This window comes from Podarcis pityusensis (assembly GCF_964106645.2).
Source record: "Podarcis pityusensis genome assembly, chromosome: 10".
Lineage (NCBI taxonomy): Eukaryota > Metazoa > Chordata > Lepidosauria > Squamata > Lacertidae > Podarcis > Podarcis pityusensis.
This window is the reverse complement of record NC_138035.1, coordinates 17,367,087-17,380,980: the sequence shown is the minus strand read 5'-3', so window position 1 is coordinate 17,380,980 and position 13,894 is coordinate 17,367,087. Positions and strand designations below refer to the sequence as shown.

The following is a 13,894-nucleotide window of genomic DNA, read 5'->3' as shown; positions in this document are numbered from 1 at the left end:
GAATCTGTATTACTTCTTGCTGAAAATGGTACATTTTTGAAATGGTACATGTTTATTCATATATTTATTCAAAGTACTTTTTAATCAGAAGATTCCAGGATAGTGTACAAAACAGTGAAAGCAATTCATGCAGTGTGTACATCACCATGCCGTGAAACAAGCATACACAGAGCAAACACAAAAGTAAAGCACAGGATAAAGACACAAAAGTAAAGAACAAAAACAGCACCGGTAAAAATTCTGTCCAAAATGCCCTGACATTTAGGAAAGGCTTAACCTGACACCAAAAAGATGGTACAGTCATACCACTTGTTACGTTTGCTTCAGGTTAAATCTTTTCAGGTTGCGTCCCGCGGCGACCCGGAAGTACCGGAAAGGGTTACTTCCGGGTTTCACTGCTCACGCCTGCACAGACGCTCAAAATGAAGTCACACGCATGTGCAGAAGCGGTGAATTGTGACCCATATTCAACTGCAGGATGCCAACTGGACTGGACTGACCATCGCTAACCTTCTATAACTCCTGCAAATATTGCTGGCAGGCTCCATAGGATAGGTGAAGTCAACATGGTACTCTCTAGATGTAATGGCACCATCCCTGGTCACTGGCCATGCCAGCTGGGGCTTCCAGGAACGAATAGTCTGGCAGCATTTGAAGGCCACCCCACTGGCTAACCTCCCTATAGGAGACGGAGGCTAATGTATTACAGGGCCTAGTCCACTATGCTGTTAACATCAGTGGCAATTATGGAAGTTTTTAAATTTGCCACCGGTACGGCGAGCGATTAGGAACATGCTCCTTTAAAACATGGAAATTCTCTTCTCACCACCATCAGCAAAACGGCAAAGATGAATGAATGCTGTTAGTGATATTGACTTATGGAATCCTACCAGCTTAGCTCCATGAGATCCCTATGAAGCAGGTGAAGGGAGTGTTCTCATTACTCAGAACAAATAGAAAGGATTTAGGCATTGCTGTCTTTAATGGGGTACAAAATGTCCTGATTCAAGGACAGCTAGAGTGCTGTCTTTCTCATTTGCTTTGCCACAACTAATGAAAGAGAGAATGGAAAACACAGCCATAAAGACTACAAAATGTCCTCCCTAAAAGAAGGGAGGAATTTCCACTCCCACCACCTTTCCAAGATTATACTGACACTTGGGTTTGTTTTTCTAAACCATTTGGCCTGAAATGGATGCATCCTTTGACCTATTGCAAAACTAGTGTGGTGAAGTGGTCAGAGTGTTAGATTTGACTGTGGAAGGCCTGGGTTTGAATGTATTTATTTTTATTTCTTTACCATTACATTCCTTTCTTCTGTCATAGAACACACGGCAGCACATGTGATTATCAGACAGTCTACCAACCAGGCCACAACTAGGCCAAGACCTGCGTAGCTTCAGCAAGGAAGTAGCTTTCAAGTCATACTTTGGTCTTGATTCCCTGGCCATTGTTCCTCAGCTGAACTAACATAGCAGAAATGATGAAAGGGTGATCCAGACTGGGAGGTACCAAAGAATGGAATACAGTGCACTGTCAAATCTAGTTTCCCCCTCCCAAAGTGGCCAAACACACACACTCTCCACCTCCTATCCTTTGCAGCTTACTAAAGCTACGTGGCGAGGTTTAGAATAATAGAATTGTCAAGTTGGAAGGGCTCAGGAGGGTCATCTAGTCCAATCCCCCTGAAATGCAGGAATCTTTTGCCCAATGTGGGGTGCAAACCCATGACCCTGAGATTAAGAGTCTCATGTGCTGCCAACTGAGCTATCCCAGTCAGAAGGTAAGTGGGTATGGTGAGGATATCTCTGTGTGAGCGAGAGTCCACCTTGAAGGAGGTGGTGATGTATGACTTCTGCAAAAGCAGCAACACCCCAGACCCAATGGTGTGGGTGTGCATGCGCTTTAAAGATTTTATTGAAGCAGAGCACAGACATTAATAGGAAAATAATAATAATAGCAATACAAAAAAAGCAATCCTGGAGAGACATAATAATAAGTCGGTAATGTGCTTAAGATCATTAGGAAAGGCAAATCTCACATTGTGGAGAGCGAGCCCTGTGTATTTTCATTTGTTGTTTATAAGATAAAATCCGAGTAAATAGGGTAGAATTTTTCAGGATCCTCCTGGAGTCATTTCAGTCTGGATGCTGATGGGGCTTTGGGACAGAAACAGCTTCAGTCTAAAGCCCTGAACGACACTGTAGCAGGCAATATGCCTCTGAATGCCTGGGAAATGCAAGGTGGAGAGTGCTGTTGTGCTCAGGCCCTGCCTCCCATAGGCATCTGGCTGGCTGCTGTGGGACCAGGATGCTGGTCTAGAAGGGCTTTTGGTCTGATCCAGCAGGGCAGTTCTTACTCTAGACCAGCTTTCGCCAACCTGATGCCCTCCAGATGTTGTTGGACTACAACTCGCATCAGTCCCAGGCAGCACAGTGTGAACTACAGCTGGCTAGATTTGATGGAAGCCATAGTCCAATGTCTGGAAGGCACCAGGGTAGCGAAGGCTGATCTAGACTTTTCTATTTCATCTGGGCTTTTGACAACTGAATTGTAGACAAGAGTTGATGGAATCACAGACAGAGTTGTAGACAGCCTTACTGGCTGCTACCAGGCAATGGTTGAGAGAGAAGGGCTCACAGAGCTGGTGTTTCAGCAGATCTGATGAAGCAAGTGCTTGAGTTTGTTCTGCTCTTCCTGTGCCTTCTCGCCCTTAATGACATTTGTTTTACGGTGCTCAGTTGGGCTTTTAATTGGCAGCAAGTTCATGAAGAGTAGGACGCCGTGCGTCACTCTTGACTTTAATTATAAGTTGTTTACAGACTATGCTGGCAGGAGCTATTAATCCAAACAAATAAGTAACAAAAGTCTCTGAGAAGCTTGCCATGTGGATCTGTGACGGGTACTTCCACGCCACCAACTGTCGTCCCCAGGAAACTTGGCACTGTGGAAAATGCTCCACTTTTATCAGGAAGATCCAGAGCAAACCACGCTAGAATTTACAGCTGCCAGCATGGAGAGTCCACACACTAAACCTGCCTGCCAAAAGGATATGATGACATGGAAGCTGCCCTTTACAGGCCTCTTACTATCTTGACTCAGCAAAGAACTGATGTCTATGCAATGCTTTAGGAACAGGTGTTTGCTCAGGCACTGTTGAATGCTAAGCATCCCTGCCCTCAACGAGTTGCTTAAAGACTGCATTTTCTAAATACTGCAAATGCCTGGATGGAATGAAGGTCTTTTTATGATTAACGACATATCATGCAAATATTTTGGGACAGTCTGTCAACTGGCGGACCAAACTATGCATTTAATTTACATGTCGCAAGGTGGCTGCTGTGTTTTAATACAATAATACAATAATAACAGAGCACTGGAAGCATTGTTTGTGATGGTTTAATTACACCATGATGCATCCAAAAATTATATCTATTTCCAACCTCCGGTGGATAATTGTCGGTGCTTAAATATTTAATGTCTGTGGCTGCTTTGCATACAAGACCAGACTGTTAATTCAAAACTGCACATATTGCTGTGAATTGCAACTGTTTATATGCTGGATTTTTAAAAAACGGGTTATAATGAAAACTGCTTTGATGCTTTGCTAGCAAAGATCCGGTCCATGTGATTGGGAGTGTGTGCATGAGGAAGAATTTGTATATAAGAAGACCCCCAAGTCCATGGCATCTTAGAACTGCTCAGGAATTCATCCCCCATCCCCAAACAGAATAGCACAATGAAGAGAACGGGAACATGCATACTACCCTAATCTCTTCCACTGCTCTCCAGAAGTTGGCACTGGGAGGGGAAACGTCTGTAGAAGGGAACCTACTCTACTTCCTCTGCACAATTTAGAATGTCAGAGTGCTGTGTTCAAATCATGAAGGGAGCCTTTGCAAATAGACAGGATCCCATTTCTGGGCTTACCCTTCTGACCCACAGAAGGTGATGGAGTTGAGCAAACACAACGAAGGTGGTGGAACCAACAAGCACATTCCTACTCTTTCCCCACGCCCAATTCCAATTGCGTATTTGTGTCAAGACCTGAACTGGGATGTCTGTGGCATCTGTGGAAGGAATGTTGAACAGGAGTCGTGGGGAAAGTCTTAGCTCCTTGCTACGCCCCATCTATTGCACATGTACCATTCCAGGTTCTGTTCTGTTTTGAGTCACAGCCTCTAGTACAGGAATGAAGTGTGATGAGGCTGAACAGCACCCTGGACAGCTCCATGCAGGTCTCAGGCTGGAGGTTCCATAAGAGCTGGGATGTTGTTTCAGTAGAAGTCATCCTTTAACGGGGAGATGTAGCTCTATCTCAGTAGCCGGCTCTGCCATGGGAGGAGCCTCTTCATCTGAAGATGCCCAGCCTGCTATAGTGTGATCCTAGCAGAGTTTCTGAGCAGTAGTTCTTGGGAGTCAACGGAGGGCAATGTGACATTTCCAGGGTGGAACGGAACTGATACAGTCAGGTTCCTCTCGTGCTTCTGATTTGTTATGTAGATTTGGGGATGGTCCAGAGGCCGATTCTCTCATCCACTCCAAATCCCTAGCTTGAAGAAGAGGTCACAACAGTTCCTTGCTTTCCCAGTTGAAATAATTTCAAGGAGGAGGAATGGAAAAGACCATAGTCCATGACCAGCAGGATTCATTGGAACTTGCCCTGGGCATCAGGTGGGCATCAGTGCTATGCCAGGTGCTGCAGGGTATTATGGGAAATTTACTACTACTGTCCCCAGGGAAGCCTATTGCTGGGGCAGGCTGGCACTGATAGAGAAGGGGCCTCCAGAAGGCTCCTTGGCTAGGCCTCCTCAAACTTGAAGCTGACCCTGCCTCAGCAGCAGGAGACCTTGGAGAGTCATTTGGTACAGAGAGTACTAAGCTGGATAAGTCAACTGTGTAACATATTCTGCCTTTCCTCTTAAGAAGCACAGCACAGCAGACATGGTTGTTTTCCCTGCCACCAGATTTTATCATTCTGCATTGTAGGCTAAGCTCAGGTAGACCTGTTGCTCAAGAGAAGTTCCACTGAGGCAGGATGTCCTTTCTACCCAATGGCTAGGCTGGGCAGAATCATTCTGGAAGGTTCTTCACTCAATATTTTGATGGCGGTGGGAAAAGGAATTATCTGTGGGATTGAGTGTAGGTATGTTTGAACATTATTAAGGACTGTATGAAATGTATGTTTGTATGCTTGTATATTCACAATATGTGTGTATTAATGTTGAATTATTTTAATAAGAAAAACTTTTTTTTTTTTTAAAAAAAGGAAGGTTCTTCACTGTGAAGCAGTGGTTAGCATTTCCCGTCAGCCTGAGTGGGGATTTGAATAGCTCTCTTTGTTCCTAACTCATATACTCTCTAAGCACTACAGCAGCCCATTTATTCATATTTTGTCACTCATTTATGTTGAAGGCACATATCGCCTGGCAGATTTTGGCCCTCTGGTGCTAAGCTGAGTAGCCATGGTGATATGTGTTGCCAAATTGACTTCCTGTTTTTACCTCATGCATCACTACAGGCATGGATTAGGGTACCTCAGGACATGCTTTTGCTCAGACTGCTGACTTATTATTCTCATGCTTCCCAGGTTCAAGTTGAAAGCACTCAGCCTGCCCCAACACTTCCTTATTGTCTGTAGTGCCATCAGGAATAACAACAACAACAACAACAACAACAACAACAACAACAATTTATTATTTATACCCTGCCCATCTGCCTGGGCTTCCCCAGCCACTCTGGGTGGCTTCCAACAAAATATTAAAATACCGTAATGAATTATACATTAAAAGGTTCCCTAAACAGGGCTGCCTTCAGATGTCTTCTAAAAGTCTGGTAGTTGTTGTTCTCTTTGACATCTGAAGGGAGGGCGTTCCACAGGGCAGGCGCCACTACCAAGAAGGCCCTCTGCCTGGTTTCCTGGAACTAACACCCGCTAATACGTTTCTGCCTTTGACAGTTCCTCAACAGCTGTATCAGTTTGGCTTCAAATGGGCACACAACCCCCTGCCTTAAAAAGCAATGTTCTCATCCGAAAGCTTGCTGTTTGCAACTTGCTAGGCCTCTGAAATGCTTGGAAGTTACATATTTCCTCAGTGGGACATCACCGCCAGTTTCATGCTCAAACTAAGAAGTGACAGAATGTCCGCAGCTATCATTTATCGGTCTTAATCATACTCCCTGGTTGGGGAACAGGTTGAAGAGACAGATCCTGAGTTCACCTCCTGCCCCACGGGCTGCTTTGACAGGTGGGCTGGGCCATGCACCTTTCATCCCCATGAGGACTGGTGACTTGACTTCAAAGGAAAGAATCAGGGGTGTGCTCCTGATTCTTTCCTTTCTTGCTTTGCAGGAACAGCTTTGATTGAGCCATGTCCGCAAACGAAGATGCTGAATGCCAGCCCCACTTGCGGCTGGGATGGGTTTACTTTGCAAGTACCGACTGGGCGTTCCCAAGCAGAATTGATCCCACTGCCCTTATATTCAGAGCTTCATTTAAATTCAGTGCTGAACGCAAACCCCACTTGCAGAGGAACAATCATGAGTGTAGTCTAATGTTCCTAATTGTTCCTTGCAGCCATGGGTTTACCTGCCCCACACCTGGGGCAGGTGGTTTGGCTGGGAAAAGTGGCCCATGGGGCAAATTAGCTGTGGGCCTACTTTGGCTGTGGTGCAGAGATTTCCCATGTCTGTATTATTCCTGTCTTCTTATTTCTCACTAGATCCTATTATTATTTTTGGAAAAAAATATGAATTCTTGAGGTGACTAAGAAATGATCAATCAGCAAAAAAAAACTTCATTCCAATACTATGAACAGCACAATAAGAAAACAGCATGAAAAGACAGGCTTGAAGTTTCTAAGTTTTACATTTCTTCCAGGAGGAAGGGCCATGGTCATACATGGTCGCCTGGGGGCTACCAGAGAGAAGGCTCTGCATCTTCCCAGCAAGTTTTCATGTTCTTCACTATAGAATTTCTCAACAGAGCCCAATGAAAAGACTTTTTTAAAAAGTCAGGGGGAAGAAAATTTAGAAGTATAAAAATGAACCAGCAATATATATATATATATATATATATATATATATATATATATATGGTGGTGGGGTGGGAATGGGGTGACCCTTCCGGGCTTCCATATTCAACTGCCAGTAGAAAACAACTTTCTGTGGTGCCCTCAGAAAGATAGCCAAATAGCAGAAGCTAAATGCAACCTTTGGGGATTTTTCTCTGGGCTATTTTTGACTTCCAGCTTGTTCTGCAGATTGGCAGCCTGCTGTGTATTATTTTAAGCCTTTCCCAACCACTCCCTTTCGAATAACATATCCCGACAAACAAGTCACTCTCGGGCGAGCTGAACAACCTCAGACCGTGAGCCTAGGTAGCAGTTCCAGGCAAGCTCCCACAGCTGGTTCCAGCAGAACGCCTGCGGCGGAAGGACTGAGAATGGCATTTTTCCCACGCGTGCAGAATGGCGATGGGACCCATGGTAAAGGGCTGGCAGTGAATTCCTTTCCTAGACATGTATGGTAGGAAATGCTTCGGGCAGTCCTGCTGAAATGGCCCATCATCGAGTGCTTATGAAAGTGAATGGGGAAGTTGCATGGCTGTTGTTGGTTGTTTTTGCTATAGACCTCTTTCTCTAGAAATGATTTCTTCTTCCTCTCCAGGTCTCTTTTGTTTGCTCCATTGGGGGGGAAAAGATCATTAGTGCACAGGTGCCTGTCTCTCCCCCACCCTCCCCACTGATGCCTAGAGCAGCTTCAGGAATGGGGGAAGAATCATTTAAATACCCCACGCCCTGGCCATCCAATCATCCTCTATCAGTGGCTGCTTTTAAGGACCCCTCCAGGCTAGTGTACTCTGCAACATGCCCTTGATGCAACAACTGCATTTGTGGTGGATTTATAACGGACCATCCACATATCATTCCACTTTATTAACTTTTTCTGCAATGCCCTTCCGCAAGGTCATGCGCTATTGACATCTGAATTGAAATCAAGAGACGTTATGTGTACCTTTGTTATCCATTAAAATCTTTCAGTAAAAACATTTTTTAAAAAAAAGCCTAGAAAAAGGCAAATAAAACAAAATCAATGAACACAACTAATTTAGCTCTATTAATTTCAATGGGTCTGCTCGGAATAGAATTGGATACAAGCCATAGCACCCCATACATAACAAACAGCAAAAGAAAAGAAAAAGACAAGATACGTCCACTACCACCCTATTCTCCAAGCTTGTCCTGCATCAAAGGTCAGCAGAGTTCAGCAACCCTGAAAGTGGTGGCAAATAGCTTGCTGGAGGCAGGGCTGAGTGACAAACACACAACCACCCCATTGCTCAGCCCGGACACCGGGGTCCTCCTCTGAGGGTCTTCTGCTGGTTCCCTCGCTGGGAGAAGCAAAGTTACAGGGAACCAGGCAGAGGGCCTTCTTGGCAGTGGCACCCTCCTTGTGGAACGCCCTCACTTCAGATGTCAAGGAGATAAAGAATTACACAACTTTTAGAAGACATCTGAAGGCAGCCCTGTATCAGGAGGCTTTTAACGCTTGATGTTTTATGGTTTTAAATATGCTGTAAGCCGCCCAGAGTGGCTGGGGAAACCCAGATGGGCGGGGTATAAATATTATTATTATTATTGTTATTATTATTATTATTATTATTATTATTCACCAACTGAAGCTTTGCACAATCCATTTGTGCAAATCTGTTCCCTTTAGCAGCTGCTTCTCCTGTAGCATCCCCCCCCCCCGCCCACCTGCTACCTCCAGGCAGGCAAATTGTAACTGATGAATAACAAAGGAGGAGGTGCTATTTTTAATCTCAACCCTGTAGCACTCTGGTAGTGATGATGAATTCATAGCTCCTTTTCTTTACTGACAAAGGCTTACCTTTCTAAGGGCAGGCGTGGGTGCATTTAATCCAAGGTTCAAATTGTGCTAAACAATTCTCAACAAATGTGGCATTGCCCGAGGGTGACATTTGAGATTTCAGGGAGAGGAAAGAGGAGGAGAGACTCAGCAAACCGAAAAGGTCCAACTGTGGGAGATACATATGTCCCATGACTGGGCTGCAATCAAAGACAACTTGTAACATGAATAGTAGACACATTTGCAGAGTGTGGATCCTTCTGCAGTCAAAAAGGCATCGTCCACACACAACAGGGAGGTATTGGCAGGCTTAGGCGAAAACCAATGAAACAAACTCGGAGTCCTGTAGTGATTTCATGCTCTTTATTGCAGCTTGTAAAACAGTGATTGGATTGCCCCCCAAACCTCAGGCTCTTATATACATTATTTACACAATGAGTCCCATCTGATTGGCTAATTCTGCTTCCCTCCTGGAGCCTGATTGGTCTTTTCCTGCAAGCCAATCAGTTGTGGGCTATTTGCGACGCCCTGGCACCTAAGGATAAGGCAGAACTCCAGGTCTTCTTGGGACTATTAAACTTTTACCATGCCTTCTTACCCCACACGTCAGCGGTAGCGGAGCCCCTACACAGACTGTTAGACAAGCGGGCCCTGTGGGTATGGGGGCAGTGCCAGGAGGCCGTGTTCCAAGCAGTCAAAGATCTGCTCATCTCGAACTCAGTCCTGGTGCATTTTGACGAGAGGTTGCTGGTGGTGCTGGCATGCGACGCCTCGCCCTATGGTGTTGGCGCCATACTAGGCCACCAACTTCCGGATGGAAGAGAGGTGCCGGTGGCTTACTTTCCCCAGACCCTCTCCGAGAGGAACTATTCGCAAATAGACAAAGAGGGCCTGGCAATCGTGAAGGGAGTAATGAAATTTCACGATTTCTTGTATGGGTGCCCCTTTACCGTCGTGACTGACCACAAGCCGCTGCTTAGCCTATTCGCCCCCAAGAAGCAGACCCCTCAAGTACATAACACCCAAAGTTTGCAGGAAGGGGGGGGCAAACCAAGTGGTGTAGCATGGGGGGGCACAGGGGTGGTTGCCCCGGGTGCAAAACCCTGGAGAGCCACTACCAGCCAGTGTAGACAATACAGAGCCAGGTGAACTAATGGTCTGATTTGGTATAAGGCTGTTTTCTAGTGTGCATTCACACCCACTTTCTGTCCTTCAGCTCAGTTGGCTAGAGCAAGGTGTTGATATCGCCAAGGCTGCAGGTTTGATCCCTGTATGGGGCAGCTGCATATTCCTGTACTGTGATCCTCAGGGTCTCTTCCAACTCTATGATCCTATGCACAACACAGTGGTACCTCGGGTTACAGACGCTTCAGGTTACATACGCTTCAGGTTACAGACTCCGCTAACCCAGAAATAGTACCTCGGGTTAAGAACTTTGCTTCAGGATGAGAACAGAAATCATGTGGCGGTGGCGCAGCAGCAGCAGGAGGCCCCATTAGCTAAAGTGGTGCTTCAGGTTAAGAACAGTTTCTGGTTAAGAACGGACCTCCGGAACGAATTAAGTACTTAACCCGGGGTACCACTGTATATGAACATTACACTAAAAACAAAAACAAAAAAGACGCGCGCACACAGAGCTTTACTCTCTAAGGAATTGTTATGTCAGTGTTGCATTTCTCTTTTGAGTCTGGCTTCTCCTGAACAAAACACAGGCAATTCAAAGAGAAACACACCCTGCAAAAACACAACAGTGTAGCCTATGGAAGTTTAGAAGAAGTAAGCTAAACGTTTCCCCGTGGCTCAGACTCAGACATCGCTCCCAACCCACTAGGACCCTCCCCTAGATTGTCCAGCTCCTCCCACTCTTGCTCAGGATCAAACACGCCCCTCCATGACATCACCAAGGGGCTTATGGCACAGGCCATATATCAGACCAACCTCTATCCCTGACAGCAGGCCGTGATGTTTTCAAAAGCATGAAGCAACCACAAAGAGCAAGCAAGTCTTGAACGTCATTATCCAGATGCCCTATTGGCCAGTGTATTATTATTTTTTATTAGTGTATAGACGCCAATACAGATTCTCCCCGCGAGGCTGCTTTTATTATTGAGATAGGCACTGGTGCCGTTAGTCTGCAATGAAGCAATTTACGGTGAGAGAATATTTTGTTTAAGTCTGTAAAAGAAACACTGTTGAAGCCAGAAAAGAATTCCGACAAGTGATTCGGCCAATTTATGAAGCTGAAGAGATGTCAGTCAGATGTCTGGCAGAACATGGAACCATGATCAGCTGATTCAAAATATCCATCATCATTAGGATGGCAGGCTGGTTTCTTTCCTTATCACTCTCACGCATGAGAGATAATACAGGGCCAGGGAGGGAGGAGAGAGAAAGGATTTGTTTATTTCCGAAATGCGCCATAAATCATTCCAGCCTCCACGCATTTCCTGTTGGCAACTCTGATTTGCCTAAGGGCTCATCCACCCTTCCACTCCCCCCCCCACAGAAACCCTCTGTTCACTGCTGAATCGGAGCAAACATCAATTGGCTTTTCTCCAGACTGATGTTTGTTCCAATTCAGCAGCAAAGAGCAGGTTTTCCAAGGGAAAGTGGTGGGGAGAGAGCAAAACTGCTCGGAGCCATGCCTAGAAAGCAGAAGTGTAGACAAGAACTGAGTTAGATATACATGGAAGTATAAGAATGGCAAGGAAGTGAGTAAAAAAGGTGGGGAGTGATGCCGGAGATACAAACAGCAGGTGAACTGACTCACAAAACTCCCACCACCCTTCAGCACCAGATTAACAGAGGAGCATACAAGGCAGCAATGTCTATTTGGGGGGATTCATTATTTCAGCAGCTTCACCTCATTCCAGACCCTCCAAGTGTCCCTAATTTCCAAGGACAATCCCAAATTTAAAGAAGTTTCCCCAGTTTCTGATTTGATCATGGAATGTCCCGCCTGTCTTTAGGACGTCCCCATTTTCACCTGGGATGGGGGTGGCACTGTGGGTTAAACCACAGAGCCTAGGACTTGCCGATCAGAAGGTTGGCGGTTCAAATTCCCGTGACAGGGTGAGCTCCCGTTGCTCGGTCCCTGCTCCTGCCAACCTAGCAGTTCGAAAGCACGTCAAAGTGCAAGTAGATAAATAGGTACCACTCCGGCGGGAAGGTAAACGGCGTTTCCGTGCGCTGCTCTGGTTCGCCAGAAGTGGCTTAGTCATGCTGGCAACATGACCCGGAGGCTGTACGCCGGCTCCCTCGGCCAATAAAGCGAGATGAGCGCCACAATCCCAGAGTCAGCCACGTCTGGCGGTCCCTTTACCTTTACCTTTATTTTCACCTGAGAAAATTTTGGAGTTATGTGATTCTCGAGCCGAGGAGATAAGTACCTATACAACCTTTAGAAGACATCTGCCTTGTATAGGGAAGGTTTGTTTTAATGTTTAATTTTTCACTATGTGTTTTAAATTTGTTTTTGTATGACAGACCAATATAGCTCATTTTACATCCATGTATGCTGATCGAATAAAATACTGACCTTTCCACTACTTTTAAAAGCTAGGGGAAAATAAGGAAGACACAACATGAAGCAAGGAACTCAGAGGGGACAAAAGTTTGGAACAGCTCCAGGAGATATCAGGGACGGCATAAAATGAGGTCAGGACCAGATGTGGCCCTCAGGCTGTAAGCAACAGTCCTTGGACCACTAGGCTGAAAACAGTATTCCAATGGGAAGAAATCCCAGATATCTACCTCACCTTTTTTTTTATCTCCAGGGAATAGCTTGTTCCTCAGCAAAATGCAATAAAGAAGCAATTTATCTAGCACATTAGACCTAAGTCTCAGGATGTGCTTTGGCACATTTTATGCCAAGTGGCACTCCCAGCAACTCATGTGAAGGATAATACCTCAGGAAAGTAATGGGTAGTAGGACCCTGGGGGAACATGGCTGGTGCAAATAGCAATCCAGGGAGAGGATTGTGGGAGAAACAAGTTGACCAAGGGGTACCAGGGAAGGAGATAAAAGTGGTTCTGCGATACAAGGAAAGAGCTCAAGGAGAGACGGGGATGAGTCTCTTCCCAAATATGGCTGGGATCTGTGGTTGTAGCCCACTTGCCTCCTTCATTGAAGTTGCCTTTGTTGCTGAGGCCCCCAAAGTGAAGCTCTAGCCCCCAAGGGACAGTGGAAGACCTTCACGATCAGGGATGGAAGAGAAAGTCAATATTTCTTGTATCTGACAATGAGAAACTACATGTTCCTCGCTTCTTCAACCAATGTGTGACCCAAAACAGAGCCATCCTTCAACATTTGCACTTTTTTGAAATTCCTAGGCGGTTCTCTTTACCAAAGAGTATGTAGGGAAAAAAATACATAAGTTAACAGGAAACGTACATAAAAATGCATTTTTAAGTGAGGATAATGTACAAAAATGCATTTGCAGTAAATTGCTGGTGATTTTTTATGAGATCGTTTTTGGCAGCGGCGGGAATCACAAATTGCAGCAGATACGCAAACAACTTAACTTAAGATGGGAGAAACAAGAAACTTAAGGAATGGAAATTGATAGGAATTGGACCATCTCTACTGCCTATACTCATGTCGTGGGAAGAATCTCCCTGTAATATTTCTTATTCTTCAAGAAATGCTACAGTGGTGCAATTTTAAATGTATTCAAATATGTCCTATTGCACAAGTCACTCTTGACCCAGATTCCACAACCCACCCACCCTCTAATATTTCCCATGTACACCCAATCTGGCTTCATTAACATGACAAATTGAAATATGTGGAATGGCTTTCCTGGTATAACTCGCTCTTCCTGAAACATTTATAAGGTGAGGACAGCACAGCGTCACAAACATACAAGATAAAATGAGGGCTTTGAGGGGGGAAAATATGCATAACCCCCTCTGCTTTTTAATTTCTAGCAGCTGAAAACGACTTTTCCAGAATACAAAACCCAAAACCAGAATAAAATAAATATACATGATTAATGATTAGTCGGTTAGACTAGGGATTGCA

General features: G+C 45.2%; 1 protein-coding gene across 3 annotated transcripts in view; it reads right to left on the bottom strand.

Annotated features, from left to right (window-relative positions):
* RERG (RAS like estrogen regulated growth inhibitor) overlaps positions 1–13,894 on the bottom strand; it is an 88,037-nt gene that overhangs the window by 33,396 nt on the left and 40,747 nt on the right. The window lies entirely within an intron of this gene.